This window comes from Dendrobium catenatum, unplaced genomic scaffold (assembly GCF_001605985.2).
Source record: "Dendrobium catenatum unplaced genomic scaffold, ASM160598v2 fragScaff_scaffold_414, whole genome shotgun sequence".
NCBI classification, from domain to species: domain Eukaryota; kingdom Viridiplantae; phylum Streptophyta; class Magnoliopsida; order Asparagales; family Orchidaceae; genus Dendrobium; species Dendrobium catenatum.
In genome coordinates, this window is record NW_021318876.1 from 1,395,302 (window position 1) to 1,417,205 (window position 21,904).

Consider the following 21,904-nt stretch of genomic DNA (forward strand, 5'->3'; position numbering starts at 1 on the left):
TTAATTTAATAGTTCATACTGCATGATTTAGGGTTCATATATATGATGACCAATGCACGAAATGGGTTCGTACAAAATCATACCGGACAAACTTGTTCAGTTTTTGAATTGCTTATACTATATGATGTTAGTTCGTATATACAACTAACAGAGTATAAAAATCAGTTCGTACAGGATTGTACATGGATTTTGGAACTGTTTTTACATATAAAGTACAATCATACTATATGATTCAAGTACGTTCAACTTAAACTTTTTAGTTTTTTGATAGTTTTTATTATCCTTTATATATTAGAGTCTTAAAAAGTGACTATCCTACTTCTTCTGTGAATTTTTTCTTAGGAGATAGATAGAGTATTTTGATAGAGTGTTTGGGTGTGAGGATTGAGAGATCTTGTAAGTGAAAATTGTGAAGGGTTCACATGATTGCCCAAAGTAAGGATCCATTTTTATGTTCTTCAAATTTCTGTCCTACTTCTTTGAAAACTCTTAAAAGAAGATCTTTGCAGGAGATCCGGTACTCTATCATCATTAAGAGGGTGAGAAAGGATATTGATACTCTACCATTATGAGGAGGGTGAGAAAGGACATTGGTACTCTGCCATCTTCAAAAGGGTGAGAAAGGATGTTGGTACTTTGCCATCACCAGGAGGGTGAGAAATGATGTTGGTACTTTACCAATAACAGGAGAGTGAGAAAGGACGTCGGTACTCTACCGCACTAAAGTTTGGTGGAAGGGACATTGTAAGGGCTTCTCCGCCTTGCTTTGGGAGCTAAAGGAGAGTCACTTTGCTGCAGTGCAATATCTGAAGTAGTCTTCAGGGAGTGGACGTAGGTCTAGCTAGACTAAACCACTATAAAATTTGGTGTTTTCTTTTTCTTTAATTTTATTGTATTTTTTATTTTATGCACATTTACTTTTAGTGGTTGAAAAATTATTTTGAAAAAAATTATCATTGTGCTAAAAATGTTAAATCAATTTTCTAAATTATCAAGAGAATTTAAAATTACCAATTTAGCCCTCTGTTGGTTAGCCTTGAGACAAATCTATTAGGTTTAACAACCTATTCGAACTGTCAAGTGGTATCAGAGCCTATATTAAAAAATTAAGGTTTAGATAAATTTTTGGAAATGATCATTATTACTTTTGAAAACTGTAATAATTCTGAAGGATATTTGATCAATAGACCACCACTGTTTGATAATATTCCTTTCGACTTTTGGAAAACTTATATGTATAATTTTTTTTAATCACTTGACTATTGCATGTAGATTTTAGTTCAAGAAAGTTACACTATACCCACTAGACTGGATGATGGCGTTAGGATTAAAATACCGTTTACTGATTGGATGGTAGAGGAAAAATAATTAGCTCAGTTAAATGTTAAATGCTTAATCAAATTTTTCTGTGCCCTTAAATCTAAGGACTATATATGTGTTTCAACTTGTATAACTGGAAAAAAATTTTAGGATAGACTTTGCATAACATATAAAGGAACTAATGAAGTGAAACAGTCTAGATTGAATATTCTATTACACGACTACAAATTTTTTTGAATGAAACCAAATAAATCAATCACTGACATGCATACTCATTTTACATAGATAGTCACTTCATTGTATGCTTTAGGTAGGGAACTAATGAATTCTAAAAAAGTTAATAAAATTCTTTTTTATTTACCTACTACTTATGATATAAAGATAATTACCATTATTGAATCAAAAGACCTAATTATTTATTCTATTGATAATCTTCTTAGATCTCTGATTGCGTACGAGCAAGGAGTGACTCAAAGACAGATTGATGTAGGTGATAAGTGAAAGGAGAAAAACATTGCATTGAATGTGGATGACTTGGAAAGTGATTAGCCATAACCTGAGAATGAATATGATATTACACTCGTGATGAGGTAATTCAAAAGTTTCCTGAGAAGAAAGCAAAGGAAACGTCAATAGTGGAATAAGGGTAAGTTCAACAGAAATGCAAAAATGTATAATGATGTAATTTGTTATGAATGTAGGAAGCCTGGACATATTAAATTTGATTGCCCGAATCATAAAGCTAATCCTAATAAGGAGAGAGTTGAGGAGAAAACTAATTTTAGGAAGAGAAAGAAAAGACTGCAGAGAGCAATCTTGGCAGACTCAGCATTAGATTCCTCAAAAATAGAAGTAAAGGAGGAAGTCACGAACTTGTGCTTAATGGCTAACAAACTTGATTAATCAGATCAAGAGGAGGTATGTGATTTATCCTATGATGAGTTATTTGAACAATCTTAAAAAATCCATACTACATATAGGAAACTCAATAAATTGCATGCCAAATTGAACATAGAATATTCAAAATTTATAAAAAGAGTATAAAATCCTTATGAACGATCATGCATAAATAGATAACAACCATATGGCATTATTGGATGAGTTTGATGATTTGAACAAAAAGCATAAACTATTGAAATCATCTCATACTGAACTTGAAGATGATTTTAATGTGTTTATGACTGAATTTGATTAAAGAGAACATGAGTTAAAATTTGATAATTCAACTATAAAAAATGCAAACTCATATTTTATAGAAAAACTGAATGCCATTAAGGTAGGTAAGACACCTCCTACACCTGAATAATTTTAGAATCATAATTAAAAGTTTACAATTATAAAACGCATGAGAAGACATTATAACTCACATAGATTGATAAATCCTTTTCCTAGTGTAAAATACTTTTTTGTATGAAATGATTGGTCATATCTCTCACACATACATGATTCATAGTAGAACACATCTAGTATGGATATCTAAGATGCATAAATCACAGCATATCAAATATGCATCTAGATTATTATTGCCAAGTTTGGGTTCCCAAGTTTAATATTTGATCATTTTATAAAATTACTCTCATACAAAGCATTGTGGGAGCATTTGGTGCCTAGGTAATGAATGTTTGAAGTATATGACTAGAGACACAATGCAATTCATATCACTGGAAGTCCAGAATGGAGGCAAAGTGATGCTGAGAGACAATACCATAAGAAAAGTGGCAGGTATATGTATGATTGGCAATAAGAACACTTTTTTTATTGAAAATGTATTATTGGTAGAAGACCTAAAATATAATTTATTTAGTATTAGTTAGCTTTATGATAAGAGTTATAGTGTTAAATTTTTTCCTATAAGTTGCATATAAGCCAAAATGGAATTATTATGTTGAATGGAAATAAGGTAAATAATGTATACATGCTTGATTTAAATTTTGTTAAATTTTATAATACTTTTTGTCAAAAAATAATCATTGATGAATCATGGTTATGACATAGAAGATTTTATCATGCAAGCATGAAAAATCTTAGGAAGATTACTCAGAAAGAATTAGTTAGAGGGATTCCCAAACTAGACTTCACTAAGGAACACCTATGTGATAAATGCTAATTACAAAAATTGGTAAAGTCCTCCTTTAATTCAATTAAAGATCATAAAAATAGCAAACCACTAAAAATTATTCATATAGTTCTTTTCGGATCGGTTAGCAGTGTTAGTCTAGGAGGTGAAATTTTGGAATTTATAATAGTTGATAATTTTTCAAGATTCACTTGGGTCAAATTCTTATTTTATAAGAGTGAATTATTTAATGAATTTTAAAACTTTTTTATTTGGATTCAGGGGAAATTAGGGTGTAAAATTTTATCAATTCAAAGTGATAATGGAGGAGAGTTTGAAAAATAAAAAATTTGAAGATTTTTGTAGAGAGCAATGAATTTATCATAATTTTTAGCATCTAGGACCTCTCAACTGAATGGGTTTGTTCAAAGAAAGAACAGAACTTTGATAGAAGCAACTAGAGCCATGTTGGTAGAATATTCACTCCCAAAATATTTTTGAGTTGAAGCGATTAGTACGACTTGTTATGTTTTGAATAGGGTGAACATTTGATCTAAATTGAATATGACACCCTATGAATTTGTTAAAAGGAGAACACATAATCTTTCACATTTGTATTTTTTTTAATGCAATGTGTTCATTCATAATAGTAACAAAATTCCTTTAGGAAAATTTGATCCTAAATCTAATGAAGGAATTTTTATAGGGTATTCTAGTATTGGAAAATCCTATGGGATGTTTAACAAGAAAACTTTGGTAGTTGAGGAGACCACACATGTAGTTTTTAATGAATCTAGTATTTTAGAAGAGCCAAGGTTGGAAGAAGATCATATTGAAGATATCTCCCAAAGAGTTGAAATGAAAAATTTGGAAGAGAATGTTGGAACATAAAATGCTTTGCCTCGATAATGGAAATTTTCTAAGAGTCACTCTAAAGAATTGATTTTAGGTGAACCTAGTGAGGGTGTTAGAACTAGGCATGGACTTAGCAAAGAAGTGAACCATTCTACCTTTATATTAATGATTTAACCCCCTAATATAAATCAAGCAATTTTAGATAAATTTTAGATTTTGGCAATGCAAAAAGAGTTAAATTAATCTGTTAGAAATGATGTTTGAGAATTGATTAAAAGGCCTAAAGATTAAAGTGTTCTTGAAACTAAGTGGGTATTTAAAAATAAAATGAATGATTAAAGTGTTGTGATTAGAAATAAGATAATATTGGTGATTAAGGGCTATATTCAAATATAAGGAATTGATTTTGAAGAAACGTTTTCTCCTATAGCCAGACTTAAGCGATAAGAATATTATTAGTCTTTGCATATTTTAAAGGTTTTAAATTATTTCAAATTGATGTTAAGAGTGCTTTTCTTAATAGGGTGATACAAGAAGATATTTATTTTGAGCAACCTCTAGATTTTAAAAATTCAAAATTTCCAAATCATATATTTAAATTGAAAAAGGAATTATATGGGCTAAAATAGACACCTAGGGCTTAATATGGAAGGTTAAGTACTGTCCTACTAGAAAGATCATTTATTAAAGGAAGTGCGGACACCACTCCCTTGTTTAAAGGATAGGAGATTAAATACTCATTATTCAAATATATATTGATGATATCTTGTTTGGATCCACCAATAAAAGTCTTTGTGATGGTTTTTCAAAAATAATAAATAGTGAATTTGAAATGAATTTGATAGAAGACTTGAGTTATTTTCTTTATATTAGCATAAAATAAAATGAGGAAAGAATATTTCTTAGCTATTCAAAGTATATTAAGGATATCCTCAAGAGATATAAAATGGATAATGCTAAACCAGTAAGTACAAAAACGCATCAGTGCAGTTAGATAAGGACTCTAAGGAAAAATATGTTGATCAAAAGAAATTTAAAGATATAATTTGATCATTACTTTACTTGACTGCTAGAGACCAGATATCTTATTCAATGTTTATTTGTGTGTTAGATTTCAATTTGATCAAAAGGATTGACATTTGACTGCTGTTAGGAGAATTTTGAGATATCTTTTGGGAACTTAAAACTTATGGATTTAATATCATAAGCACATAACTTCTTTTATAATCATTAGATATTTTGATTCAGTTTTTACAGGATGTAGGGTTGATCAGAAAAGTACTTCTATAACTTATCAATTCATAGGAAACTCTTTAATTTCTTAGTCTAGCAGAAAATAGAATTTAGTACTCATTTTTACTGTTGAAGCATAATATATTGTCTTAGGTAGTTATGTGGCATAGGTTCTTTGGTTAAACTAATAATTGATCGACTTAGAATTTTCAATTAATTTTATTATAATTTTTTTGTGAAAATACAAGTGTCATATGCATTTCAAAGAATTCTATTCAACATTCTAGAACCAAACATATATACTTTAGGTATCACTTCATTAGATATCATGTGGCTACAGGAGAAATTGAATTGCACCATATTGTTACTGAGAATCAATTTGCAGACATTTTCATAAAACCACTTGCTTTTGAAATGTTTAGCACTTTAAGAACTAGATTAGGTGTGATTGATCTTAATGCTTAAAATTGAAATTATGCAAATTGGATTTATAATGTATTGATGTGTTTGCTTGTTAGGATTTGTTTGTTTGTGTGTATTTATTTCCTTAGTTTTTGTTTATTTTTTCTTATGTGAGTATTTAGTTTTGCTTTTATTTTTAGTGTTGCTTATCATATATTTGGTGTGAATTATTTTTGAAAAGGTTTTTTATTTATCATGTCTTGTTTTAATTATTTTCTTTATATTATATGAAAATTTTGTATTATATAAATTCTATAACGTGTACATGGTATTTTTTGAGTTGACCATGCAAGACTGAGTTTTTCAATGCATAGCATATTATACGATATCATCATCATCTATATGATAACTCATTTTTCCTCTGTATGATTGGGGATGGTTTTTCAAACATTTAGTTATTTTTGTCAGATCGTACGTAAAAAATTCAATTTCATTTGTACCATCCTATTGTTAGTTTTTGATGAGGACGAACCTAGCCATTTGAAATAATATTTAAGATTCTAATAATCTTAGATAAATAATTATTTCTTTGTATGATCGCATAACCAAAAATCTTTTTCGAAACGATGCCTCAGAAATGGCATTTTATGAAAAGTCATTTCATTTTGGGCCATTTCCATTCGTATGTACAAAATATTTTTCGTCCCGTACAATCTTGAAATCATACGTATGATCAAAATTTTGTATTATATGATAGGTCATTTTTCTTTAAATTGAAAGGTTGTGAATGATTTTTTAATCACATTCTCATTCGATCCAAAACCATCTTCTGTCCTTCTATTAAAATGGTCAGTAGCAGCAAACGTCCATGAAATTTTAAGGGCTCATCCTCTCTCTCAGGTAGAGAAGAAACTTTCTTTCAAAGGAAAGTGAGGAAGCATAAAAATGTTTCATTGGAGCCAAGATTACCCCCTCTCATCTCCTTATACAAAATGACATAAACTTCTCTGTAATGCCTATTTTTCCTCAACACAATTTTCTTTTATCCTCACCTTGATCTATTCCTATCATAAATGCGAACATGAAAGTGAACCAATATCATACTAGGATGCCCTCTTATGTCTTTAAGCAGTGAGTTGAAATAACTAAGAAGGATCTAGGAAACTTCCTTCACCTTAAGACTCAAGTGGTTAGAGCACACACCATGACCTCTAGAGTAGATTTTGATTGGTCGAAAATAAACCAGACTCTTAGAGGTGTTGCACAAGTAAGCCATCTTTCTTGTGTGTATACCCTTAACTAGAATTCTAGGATCATCCAACATATCTTGAGAACTTCTATCATTCCCAAAGCTGGTGATCATATTAATTTGACTCCACTTTTGTCTTTTGTCACATACTTGATCATGACCAATACTCCTATTAATGATGCCCAACTATCATGGAATACATTTATAAACCTTTTGATATTGGACTTATTCACAATAAGAGGAAGAAAAATACGGCCTTAGGATACTTAGTTGCCTACATTTTAGAAAAGAAATACAACCTGATCAATCATGATCCTTCCACTTAAATTCCAATATACCTTACCGATACCTCCTTTCGTGCACTTTTTGGTCGGGATCAAGGATCTAATGGAGGAGTCCCTGCTTCAGCACCTATACATGCACTGGACCCAATCAAAATTTCTATCAAGAAATGGTCCAACATTTTGACAGACTAAAATTTCATTTTGATCAACATTTTGATCAAATTGAGAATCACCTAAACTAGCTGGATGTGAGGTACAACAAAGATATGGGATGGATCCAAGGGCAATTTAACTCGATCAACACTAATGTAGCTATGATCCAAAGCTAGTTTACGATGTTCACCCCTCAACCACATCGAGACCAAGCCCCCCCCCCCCAAAGATTTTAATTATTACTTCTATGGTGTACTTGCTATTGAAAATTTTGTACTTATTCTTGAGATATTCTTTTGATTTCAGGTGTTTCTTCATATTGTGGTTTTTAAATTTGTAGTATCATATAATGTTTTTATGTGTTTAAAATGTTAAATAAAATAATGTTTTAACTTGAATTGAAATTTCTCTTTTTAAATTGGCTATGTTTTTAGAGATAAATTATTTGTAGTTGATATCTATAATAATATTTTGAATTACTTTGTTCTTCAAATTAATTTCATTGCAAAATTTAAACTCTCAAAGTTTTAAATTAATTTATGATTGGATGTAAATTAGAAGATCAATTCATGTTCTTATAAACAACTTTTATTTAGCTATAATTATTGCAAAATAGTTGTCTTATTTATTTATTTATTTTTTGAATGTATTTATTTATATTAATTATTAAATTTTATTTTAAGATTTTTTGATATTGGAAAGATCGAAAATGTAAAAAGATTTACAAAATGTGCCAAACATAAAAAAGATGCATAAAATGTGCCAATAATTAAGAAAAATGCACAATGTTTGCCAAAGTAAAAGAGGCACAAAATTAGGCCAAACTGAAAAGATGTACAAAGTGTGTCACAAATATTTGAAAAGATGCATAATGTCGACAATTGAAAAATTTATACTATTTTTTCTTTTATCATTATATATCTTATATATATACATATGCTCGGCAATAATCTTTACTATTAAATTAGAAACTAATTAACCTTTATTTCATCATTTTCACAATAATTATTTTTATTTGATTTTTCTGGAATGAACTTTTAACCTGGTTGACTTTTCTTATCTTAGTTGTTCTTTGATTTAAAATTTGAGTTTTCTTTTTAGCATTAGGAAGTTAATGTTAGTATTTGCAATGATATTATTTTTTTTATCTTAGTTGTATTTGCAATCACGAGTAGAAAATATTATTCTTCATCAACTATTTTGATTTATCAATAGAAACTTATCTTTTCAAGATGCACTTACCTTTTTCTTATTATAAAAATGGGGAGTCATTAGTTATTATTTGATATATTATTTGTTCAATGTTATTTGGTGTTTGTTATGATTATTTGTTGTGTGATGTTTGTGTTCTATGTATTGTGTTATTGTGTTGTTTTTGTTTAAGTTTTTGGGTCTTTTTTAATTTATTGTTGTGTTTTTTATTTTCATTAGAATTTCTTATTTTAAATTGGTCATTCTTTTAAGGGGAGCTTAAGAGAAAATTAATCTTATGTGTTAACTCAAACAAAAATTATTTTACCCTCATAAAAAAGGGGGAGATTATTACAACTTAGTTTTCAAAACTATATTTTTCTGTCATGTGAGTTTTTAAGGATATTAAAATATTATTGTGTTGATTACTATTTCTCCTAACATATATTGGGAAACTTTTGTTTATCTTATTTGTGTTGTTTGTGTATACTAATATTTTAGGAAAATCATACTCCAGACTGCCAAAGAATTCAAGATAGATTAGATTATAGTTTCTTATAATTAAAGTTTGTAATTTTTTCTATATTTATTTAGTTTGAGAGAGTGTGATTGTAATTGGATAACCATGCACACACACACACACACTAGGGGAGTGAGTGGAAACATTTATTTTTAAAACTAATGTTACTGTATGATTCTTAAATCATATTTGATGATTTGAAATAAAAGTTCATTCAGAACGATGTTAATCAAATCATGCCTTGAAAATTTTCTTTTGAATTGTTGATACTATACGAAGTTGGATTTGTACAAAAGACGTCTAGAGTATGAAATGGATATATACAGTTCGTCCAAAATGTACTCACCATTTTTTGAACTAATTGTACTATACAAAGTGGAGTTCGAACATACGATGTTTAGAGTATGAAATGGGTGTGTACTAGTTTGTCCCATACGAATAAGTAAAATTTTTAAATTATTTGTATTATACAAAATTTAATTTATACAGATAATGTCCATAGTATAAAATGGGTTTGTCTATGTTCATACTAAAACTAGCATGATTTGATTTAACAATTTCATATTATACGATGTAGAGTTCATATAGACGATGACCAGTGTATGAAATGGGTTCATACGAAATCATATCGGATGAACTTATTCATTTTTTGAACTATTCATACTATATGATGTCAGTTCATACATACGAATGATAGAGTACAAAATCAATTCATACAGGATCATGCATGGATTTTTAAACTGTTTATTCGTACTGATATATTCAACTTGAAACTTCTAATTTTCCTGAATATTTTTCTTATCCTTTACATATAAGAGTCTTAAAAATTGACTATCCTTCTTCTTCTACAAATTTTCTATTTGGAGTGATAGAGAGAGTGTTTTGTGGGAGTGTTTGGGAGTGAGGGTTGAGAGATCTTAAAAGTGGAAATTGTGAAGGGTTCATAAGATTGCCCAAAGGTGAGGATCTCTTTTTATGTTCTTCAAATCTTTACCCTACTTCTTTGAATACTCTTGAGAGAAGATCTTTGAAGAAGATCTGATACTCTGCCATCATCAAGAGGGTGAGAAAGAATGTTGATACTTTGCCATCATCAGGAGGGTGAGAAAGGATGTTGGAACCCTTCCATCACTAGGAGGGTGAGAAAGGATGTCAGTACTCTGTCACACTAGGATTTGGTGGAAGAAAGGTTATAGTAAGGGCTTCTCAGTACTCTGTCACTTTTGCATAGTATAATATCTGAATAAGGAGTTTTCAAGGAGTGGGCATAGGACTAATTGGACTGAACCCCTATAAAATTTGGTGTTCATCTGTCTTTATTTTTATTGCATTTTTATTTTCTGCACATTTACTTTTAGTGGTTGAAAAAGTATTTTGAGAAAATTTATCATTGTGCTAAAAATATTAAATTATTTTTTGAAATTACCAAGAGATTTTTAAATTACTAATTGAACCCCCACTTAGTTAACCTTGGGACAAATCTATTAGGTCTAATAACCTATTCAAACTTTCAAGAATCAATTTTCTATATTTTTCTACTAATAATCTGCTTGTAATATTAGTAGAGGAGTTTAGTCATTTGTTTTATTTCAATCTTTATAATGCTTCTTTGATGTTTTCTTAAGAGTCATAACAAACAAATTTCAGAGAAAGAATATATACATTATATTAGAGTGTTTGACTTTTATTTGTGGAAGCAATTTTGTATGTCCCAGTGAGAGTGTAAAGAAGATCATTGAATCCATCCGATGATATCTTTTCTTTAATACTTTTATTTATTTGTGTAATTAATAAAAATTGAAAGTTCATGAAGGTTATTAAATCTTTAAGAATAAGCCCGAGGCAAAACCAAGAGGGGGGGGGGGGGGGGGGGGGGGGGGGGGGGGTGAACTGGTTATTATAAAAAAGTACTTAAAGATAAAAAGTCTTTTTAACTTTTTAATATTTTAAATCAAACAAGTTTATGCCACAATATGGAAGTAGATCAAGTTCACAAAAATAAAAAATTTTAACCACAATAAAATCACAAACGAGTGTGGGAATTAAAATGTGGAAAAATAAAAGTAACATAAAATTAAAAGTAAATTAAGAAACATAAAAGTAAATTAAAATTAAAATTACAAACTAACTAAACCCTAGTCTACCCAATCTTCAACTGATTGAAGTTGCAAGTGAATGTTAGACTTGAAATATTAGTGAGAAGGAAAAAAATAGATATGTAGAAAATTAAAATAGCATAATTTAAAGTACAATAAAGTTAATTATCATAAAAATCATAGGACGAGTCCAAATTTGTATCAATCTTCTCCTTTTTGATGATTACTAATAATATTTGTATATAATTCAAGAGTATTTTATTACTCCTCAAGATCCCCCTTCTTAAGTTAAATTTTTAAAAATATGGGAGTTTTTTTAATTTATTTAAAAAGAAAAAAAAAGAAAAAGAACAACTCATAATAAGAGAACACATAAGATGAAAAGACAGACATGGAATTAAATATTTCAAAGCAAAATACAAACTACCAAAATATGCTACTCCCATTTTAACATCATAAAAAGATGAGGAAACAACATCAAACAAATTGGAAATAATAATGAAAGTACACAGATCACAAAATACATAAGTAAAGAAAAATAAAAACACAGGAACAAAAATATTGAGAAAACTATAAAAAGGAAGAATCCTGATCAAGTGGAGGTGGTGGTGGTGGCTGAAAGAGGCGATGAATGGAAGTAAATTGCTCCCCAAACAAAGCCATATCATTATTGAAAGTTTGTTAGGGATGTTAGGCCCTTATGAACTAGTCCCAAGGCTAAACAAAAAGGAGTGAATCGATATTTTAAAATAAATATTTCGATCAAAAACATAAACCAAGATTCACCACAGAGAAAACACAATGCAAAAATTAAATGTGGGAATAATAAAGGAAAGAACACACCAGATTTATTGTGGTTCGATCAAACCTTATCCTACTTCCACTCCTCGGAGGTCCCTTTCGAGTATTGCACTAAACTAAGTGTCTCTCCTTTAGCCCCCAAAGCTAGGCGGAGAAGCCCTTACAAAATCACTTCCACCTTCCCCGGTGTGATGGAGTCACCGGGTCCTTTGACACCAAAGAGATCTTCTTCTTCTGTGAACTTCCCTCAAGACCAGCCTTGAATCAAACTGTACTAAGGTGCAAGCTTGTAGGAGCAACCGGGTAGAATCCCCCTCCACACTCCCTTGAGTCTCCACTCATAGGATCTTCTCCCTCTCTCAAACCTCACCCTTTCATCACTCCCTTTCAAGCTTTTTCTTCATGTTTCCCCCAAAAGAATGAAGCTACAATGGCCTCCAAAGACACTTACAAAAGTGCCTTGTCAAAGCTTAAAAATAAGATCTCAAAATGAGCTCATTAATGCAATTTGCCGACTTTATCGTCCAGACCGATAGGAATATCATCCTGGTCGATCAGTACAAAATAAGCTCAATCAACCGGGACAATTTGGGATGATCAGAAGAAAAATGGTTATATCGTCTAGGCTGATACAATATCGTCCTGGCTGATTAGTTCAAATCTGAGCACAATCGTCCTAATCATCGCTCTGAATAGAGGCTGGCCGATCCTTCGATCGGCCCGGTCGATGTGATCGTATCAATCAGCCTTAATTGCTTTTCATAATTATTAGATTAATTTAGGCATAATTGTGCTGTATCATCCAGGACGATGTATAGATTATCCTGGTCGATGTCTTGAAATAAAGAATACCTAAATTGATCATGGCGGCTGATTCTTTCTTATTTGAGCCTATCGTTCTGGCCGATACAAGATTCATCCAGGTCGATCGGCTTAATGACGACTACCTTAATGAGGAAGATGCCCTAATTAGGGTTTCTAATTTTGAACCGATCGTCCAGGATGATATAAATATCATCCCGAACGATGTTATCAAAAATTATAAACTCTAGGGAATAGACTAAAAATCTTCCAAGGTGTGTGTGTACAAAGTTACATAACATCAGGAGCTGCACTAAATAAAATAGACTCAATAATGAAAAATGTGGTACAAACTGACTCAGACCTAGTCTACCCAATCTTGAGCTCGTTCCAAATTGCAGTGTGATCTTCCATACCTGAAATGTCAGTAGATATGATAGTCGTAGAGAAATAAGAGTGTTTGCTATCATCAAAATCATAATCCATGAAAACAAATCCACAACAATCTACCCCTTTTTAATGATGACAAATATTATAAGTTGAATTTGCAAAAAAGAAATCAAGTTCTCCCCCTCACTAGAATAAAATTTTAAAAAATAGGGGAAATAAAAAATTTCTTGTTTTTTATTTTTGAAAGAGAAAAAAAAAGATACAAATATAATAATACATTCTCCCCATTTGACATTATCAAAAAGGGAAGGGACATGAAAAAAATCTTTAAAAAAATAAGAAAGTTGCCTCTTAATTTTAATCAAAAATTTATTAAGGAATGGATTCACAACGCATAATCCAGTAAAGGTAAGAAACTCAAAATTTGTTAATCCAAACTCAGGTTCTTTTAAATGCTAAAAAACTTTTTAATCCAATATCTAAATCAATGAATAAATTAGAAAAAGAAACATTAATTTTTCAAAACTCCTTTCATAAAATATATCTAATAGAAGATTGATACAAAAATTGGTGAATAAGAAAAAAATATGATTTTCAAAATCAAGTACCAAAAATATCAAGGGTTTTCTTAAGCTTTAAGTAAATAAGGAAAAAGTAAGAATACTCTTTGTGGGCTCATTTTATGCTTCTTGTCAGTTTTTTAGCGCACTTTGCGCATCTTTTACTTTTTGATACACTTTGTGTATCTTTCTTAATTTGGCATCATTGGCCTTTTTTTTTGATTTGGCTTCATTGGCCAATTTTTTTTTTTAATTTTAGAATATGCTATCTTTCTAAAATTTTAAAAGCAAAGTAAACCTATTCAATTGACAAATTGGACTACTTGATTAAGAAAATTATGAGATAGATTCAACAACTTGCAAAAGATTCATATGTGATAGATAAAATATAGGGAGGTGAATTTTTTTTTTCAAAATCTAATTTAAAACATGATGAAGATTTTAAATTAAAAGTAGAATAACCTCTTTTAGGAAATAGAGATTGAGAGTCAAAATCATGAGTTTCCTTTCTTTGACTGTTTTTAGAAAAGTCATTGACAACTTTCCTAAGAATTCAAAAAAAAAAAAGAGCGATAGACTTTTCATTTAAAAAAGATATTCAAAAAAGTGATATGTGTGTGTTGATTAGTGAAAATTTCATTAAAAAAATAATACAACACTCAAGATGAAAAAGGGAAAAAAGAAAAGAAAGGAAAACACTACAAAAAAAAACTAAAACAACACAAAACAAATAAGTAAGGCTTTTAAACACCATCCTGCTCCTGGTCCGATGCTTTAGAAACCAGGTCTGCCCAGGAGATTTTTTGCTTTTCATTATTTGCCATTTATACAAGTTTCTTAGCATTATCCTTTTCTTTTGTAAGAAGAGTTCTCAAATTAGGTCACTGATTTTTCATATGTCCAAGTTTCCATTGATTAGAAGGAATATCAACTTTAATTCCAGTGACGATAAAGAATAGCTAGATAAAATCATATGCCACATATGAAAATCAATTGATTGCAAGAAGGTAGACATGCGAACCTTCTAAAAATCAAAAGTAATATTTTCAAATAAGGGAGGTCTGGTGATTGAATAACCTTCCGCAATATTACGATTAAAAAAATTTTCCATGGATCGAAATTCAAAAAAAGTTTTTAAACTTAATTTTATGAATGCAGCTCTGATATCTCTTGGAAGTTTGCTAGGGATGTTACGCCCTTATTAACTAATCCCAAGGCTAATCAAAAAGGGGTGAATTAATATTTTAAAATAAATCTTTTGATCAAAAACATAACCCAAGATTCATCACAGAGAAACACAATGCGGAAATTAAATGCATAAATAATAAAGGAAAGAACACACCAGATTTATAGTGGTTTGGTCAAACCTTGACCTACGTCCACTCCTCGGAGGCACCCTCTGAGTTTTGTACTAAACTAAGTATCTCTCCTTTAGCACCGACAGCTAGGCGGAGAAGCCCTTATATAATCACTTCCACCTTCCCCAGTGCGGCGGAGTCGTCGGGTCCTTTGACACCAAAGAGATCTTCTTCTTCTGTGAACTTCCCTCAAGACAAGCCTTGAATTCGACAGTACTAAGGTGCAAGCTTTCCAGAGCAACATGTGGAATCCCCCTCCACACTCCCTTGAGTCCCCCCTCACAGGATCTTCTCCCTCTGTCAAACTTCACCCTTTTCTTACTCCCTTTCAAGCTCTCTCTTCAAGTTTCCCCAAAAGAATAAAGCTACAATGGCTGTCAAAGACACTTATAAAAGTGCCTTGTCAAAGCTTAAGTAGAAGATCTAAAAATGAGCTTATTAATGCAATTTGTCAACTTTATCGTTCAGGCTGATAGGAATATCATCCTAGCCGATCAGTACAAAATAAGCTAAATCAGCCAGGATGATTTGGGATGATCAAAAGAAAAATGGTTACATCATCTAGGCCGATACAATATCTTCCTGGTCGATTAGTTTAAATTCGAGCACAATCGTCCTGATCATCACCTTGAATAGAGGCTGACCGATGTCAATCATCCAGGACATCATCCTTGCTAATCCTGCGATCAGCCCGGCCGATGTGATCATATTAATCAGCCTTAATTTCTTTCCATAATTACCAAATTAATTTAGGCATAATTGTGCTGCATCGTCCAGGCCGATGTATAGATCATCCTGGCCGATGTCCTGAAATAAAGAATATCTAAATTAATCATGGTGGCTAATTCTTTCTTATTTGAGCCTATCATCTTGGCCGATATAAGGACCGTCCAAGCTGATCAGCTTAATAACGATAACCTTAATGAGAATGATGCCCTAATTATAGTTTCTATTTTTGAACCGATCATCTAGGCCGATATAAATATCATCCCGGACAATGTTACCAAAAAATAGTAAAATCTAAAGAACAGACAAAAAATCTTCCAGGGTGTGTGTGTGTGCAAAGTTACATAGGATCAGGAGCCACAGTAAATACAATAGACTCAAAAAAGGAAAAAGTGGTACAAACTAACTCAGACCTAGTCTACCCAATCTTGAGCTAGTTCCAAATTGCAGTTTGATCTTGTAGACCTGAAATGTCAGTAGATAAGGTAGTCGTAGAAAATTAAGAGAGTTTTATATCATCAAAATCATAATACATGAAAATAGATCCGCAATAATTATCATGCTATTGTTGCTATTGTACTATGTTGCTTTCAAAATGAGCTAGATCATTTGTACGCTATTGCCACTGCTCAACTATGTAGTTTTGAAATATAGCCTCTCACTAATCAAACATCTAAACTAGCTAATTATTCTGATATTGCTAATGGATTGGGGCTGGTGCATGAGGTTGTTCTCCCACTCCCTTCTCTCGCTCGGGATCAACATATCATATATGGTGGCGACAAGCACTGTGAAAGATATAAAAGGATGCATTGGAATAGAAGATTAGGAGGAGATCATGTGGTTCAAGATACTGGAGGTTATATTTGCTTTCTATGATATAGGCATTGAGATGTCCTAATGCATGGTTAGGCTTTCTTTTATATATGGGATATGTAATTCAACTTAGATTATGAAGATATCAAATTATAAGGTTAGCTACATTAAAGTACAACTGAGCCATGATGTTGTAGGTGAAAAGTGAAAGAATACGGGTAATATTAATCCTATCACCAACTTTAGGAATGATAGAATTTTAAAGTATGTGCTGAATAATAGGGGCATCCTAGACATGTGCGATATGATAATTAACATTGGACTCCTTAAGAATGGTGTTGGAAGGGGTCCAATTATAATCAGGATTTGAAGCCAATATTTGGATTTTCCCTCCAATGGTAGAAAGGTGAAGGAATTTATAAAAATCATGGTATTTTATATGGTTTGTATTAACATACGATTTTAGGGTAGCATTGCAAATCAGTAATCAAGAGTGAGATTATAATTTTTTATGATAAAAAAATATTATTAATATGATTTAATTATTTTTCTCCAAACATATATTGGATATTTATGGTTTTTTCTATGAGTACTAATATTTCATGGAAATCATATATTACTCTAGATTGTTGAAGACTTCAAGATAAGGTAGAACATATTTTTATATAAAAGATTGTATATATCTTTGTTTTTTATTTCTTGAGTCTGAGCAAGGGTAATTATAATTAGGTAATCATGCACACATACAAGGGGAGAGTGATAAATTTTTTTAAAAAAGTTGATCATGCTGTATGATTCTTATTGTATGATTTGACTTAATTTTTTCTCAAGAATCCGGTCACTCAAACCAAGGATTAATTTTCTTAAATGATTATATTGTTTAATGTACAGTCATACAGATAATTGAAAGTGTATGAAATTTGGTTTGTACCAGATCAAACCATATGAACTTGTAGATTTTTGAACTATTCATATAGTATGATATTAATTCATATAAATGATTGACAGTGTATGAAATTTGGTTTGTACCTGATCATACCATATGAACTTGTTCAATTTTGAATTGTTTGTACAAAATGATGTCAAGTCATACAAATGACTAACAGTGTATAAAATTTTGTTTGCACAGGATTGTACCTAATCATGTATAATTATTTTGAACTATTCATGTTGTATGATGTCAAGTCATATAGATGATTGACAATATATGAAATCAAGATCATACCTGATCGTACTATACAAATTTATTTATATTTGAACTATTCATACGATACTATACAAAGTCATATAGATGACCCTTAGTGTATGAAACTAAGTTCATCCCAGTTGTTACTAAATAAAGCCATAATTTTTCACTTATTCATACAGGATGATCTATGACCGTACAGTACAAATCATGGATGATTCTCTTGAAAAAAGTAGTTTTAGATATTTTTTCATGCGTTTTTTATAAATAGTGTCCTAAAAATATCATCCCTATCCTTTGATTCAAATTTTCTCTTAAGAGTAACTTTTAGGAGTGTGTTTGAAAGAGATTTTGAGATTGGAGAGTGAGAGACGTAGTGAAAGCGAATTGTGCGGGTTTCACAAGGTTGCCCAATGTGTAGATCTCTTGTTCTTCTTCTAATTTCATCCCAACTTCCTTGGAGACACTTGAGAAAAAGATCTTCCAGACTAGATCAAGGTTCTCTACCTTCACTAGGAGGGTGACATAACGGTTCTCTTCCTTTGCTAGGAGGGTAAAAAAGGATGCTTGGTTCTCTAGCTTCAACATAAGGGAGAAAATGATGTGATTATTTTTTGCCTTGACCAGGATGGTAAAAAAAGGTACTTGGTTCTCTCCCTTCACTACGAGGGTGAAAAAAGATGCTTGTCTCTTTACCTTCACTAGGAGGGTGAAAAATGATGCTTAGCTCTCTGCCTTAGCTGCGTGGGTTAAAAAGGATGTGTAGGTATTCTGCCTTCCCTTGGTGAGTGAAAAAGGATGAGAAGGTATACTTCCATCACTTGGAAAGTGTAATAGGTGACAGTTCTCTATCACAACAGGTTAATGGAAGAGAGTTTGTAAGGGATTCTTCGCCTTACTGTGGGGGCAAAAGAAGAGTCACTTTTGATTAGTGCAATACCTAGAGAAGGAATCTCCAAGGAGTAGACGTAAGTCTTGTTGGACTGAACCACTATAAAATTCAATGTTCTTCTATTATTTTTTATTTTTATTTTATTTTATTTTATTATTCTTTATATTTGTGGTTATAAGATTATATATGGAATTCATTTCTATAATCAACTGTATATTTTGATATTAATGTTTTTAGTCTTCTAAATGAATTTTGAAAAAAAAGGGGTTTCCAAAATCCAAGAAATTTTTTTAATAACCAATTCACACCCCCGCTCTCTTGGTTATCCTTGGGATAGTTCTATCAGGTCTAACAACCAACATGAACTTTTAAGAGGTATCAGAGCCAGTTTCAAAAATTAAGGTTTAGGCTATTTTTTGAAAAATGATCTTAGCTAATTTTGGAAACTGAAGCACTACTAAATGATATTCGATCACTAGACCAGCTTTATTTGATAACATTCATTTTGATTTCTAGAAAACTCACACGTCTACTTTTCTATAATCACTTGACTATTGCTTGTATATGTTAGTACAAGAAGGTTATACTAAAACTACTACAATAGTAGATGGCATTAGAAATGAAACACCATTTACTAAATGGGCTGTACAAGAAAGGGGCTTAGCACAGTTAAATGAGAAATGTTTAAATAGTGTTTTTTGTTCCTTAAAATTTAAGGATTATATGGGTATTTCAACTTGTAAAACTAGAAAAGAAATTTGGGATAGACTTTGCATAACTTATGAAGGAACAAATGAGGTTAAACAAACTATGCTGAATATTTTACCATGTGACTACAAACTTTTTTGCATGGAATCAAATGAGTTAATTTCTAATATGTATACAAGGTTTACCTGAATTATTATCTCATTACATGCTTTAGGTAGAGAGCTTACAAATTTAGAAAAGTAAATAAAATTTTATGTTATTTACCTACTACCTATGATGCTAAGATAACTGCTATTACTAAGTCTAAGGATTTAAATATATATTCTATTAAAAATTTGCTTGGATCACTTATTGCTTACAAGGAAGGAGTAAATCAAGTCAAAAATAGATTGATGCAGCTGACAAAAGAAAGGAGAGAAATATAGCTTTGAAGATTGATGATTTAGAAAGTGATCAATCAGTGACAGATGATGATGAAGATATTGCTCTTATGACTAAGCATTTCAAAAGTTTCCTTAAGAGAAAGCAATGATGACATTAGTATTGGAACAAAGGTAAGTTCATTAAAAATCCAAGGATTTTTCTAATGAAGTCATTTGGTATGAATTGAAAAAGCATGGAATTATAAAGATGTATTACCTAATTATCAAAGCTAATCCTAATAAGGAGAAAGTTGAGGATAAAATTTATGTCAGAAAAGGCAAGAAGATAATGCAAAGATCTTTTTGGGCTGACTCAAAAACTTCAGACTCTTTAGAAATAGAAGAGGAAGAGGAGGTTACAAAATTGTGCTTAATGGAAAATAAGCTTGATAATTTAGATCAAGAGGAGAAACGCTCTCATACAGGCCCTTGTGAGAGTATTTGGTACCTGAACAATGGTTATTCAAAGCATATGTTTGGAGATGAAAATCAATTTATACTACTGGAGGCTAGGACATGAGGCAAAGTAACACTTGGAGATAACACCACTAGGAGCGTGGTAGGATTAGGTATGATTGTCAATAAAAATAATTTTTTGATTGAAAATATTTTATTGGTATAAGGCTTGAAACATTATTTATTAAGTATCAGTTAGCTTTGTGATAAGGGGTTTACACACAAGTTTTACTTACAAGTTGCATTATAAGCCAAAATAGAGTTTATGTGTTGCATTCAAATAGGATAAATATTGTTTACATGCTTAATTTAAATTATATTAAATCTTCTAATGCTTTATATATAAAAACTGTTATTGATGAATCTTATTTATGGAATAGAAGACTTTATCATGCAAGCTTGAAAAATCTTAGGGAGATTACCCATAAGGTATTGGTAAAAGAAATACACAAATTAAACTTCACTAAGGATCACTTGTGTGATGCATATCAATTAGAGAAACAAGTCAAGTCCTCCTTTCATTCAATTAAGGATGTTAGGACTAGCAAACCCTTAGAAGTCCTTCACTTAAATATATTTGGACCTGTTAGCACTATAAGTATAAAAGGAAAAACTTTTGGGTATGTGATTATTTTATGATTCTTCAAGGCTCACTTGGATTAGATTCTTATCTCATAAGAATTAATCATTTGAAGAGTTTAGAAATTTTTCTACTTGGATTCAGAGAAAACTAGGTCATGAAATATAATTTATACTGATTATGGTGGAGAATTTAAAAATAAAAAATTCAAAAGTTTTCTATAAAGAGCAATGGATAGATTATAGCTTTCCAGCCCCTAAGACTCCTCAATAGTATGGGGTTGTTGAAAGGAAGAACAAAACTTTAGTAGAAGCTACATGAGCCATGTTGGCTAAATATTTACTTCATAAATATTTTTGGGCTATTGCGGTTAGTACAACATGCTATATTTTAAATAGGGTGAACATTAGATCTAAGCTAAATAAGAAACCTTATGAACTTCATAAGGGTAGAGCACCCAACCTCTTGCACCTACGTGTCTGTGGATGTAAAGTTTTAATTCCTAATAATTGGAAAACTCTTTAAGAAAAATTAGAACCTAAATCTGCAAGGAAAATTTTTTGGGATATTTAAGTGTTGGCAAATCCTATAGAATTTTATTTAAGGATATCACTCATATAGTTTTTGATGAATATGATATTTTTGGAGGGTATAGGACGAAAGAGGAAAATATTAAAGAGAATATCCAAGAAATAAAAAATGTAAATCTTGAAGAAAAAGTTGAAACAAATAATAAGTTGCCTAGAGAATGAAAATATCCTAAAAGTCATCCAAAAGAATTGATTTTAGGAGACCTGAGTGAAGGTGTTAAGAATAGGAATAGGATTAGAAAAGAAGTGAACCACTAAA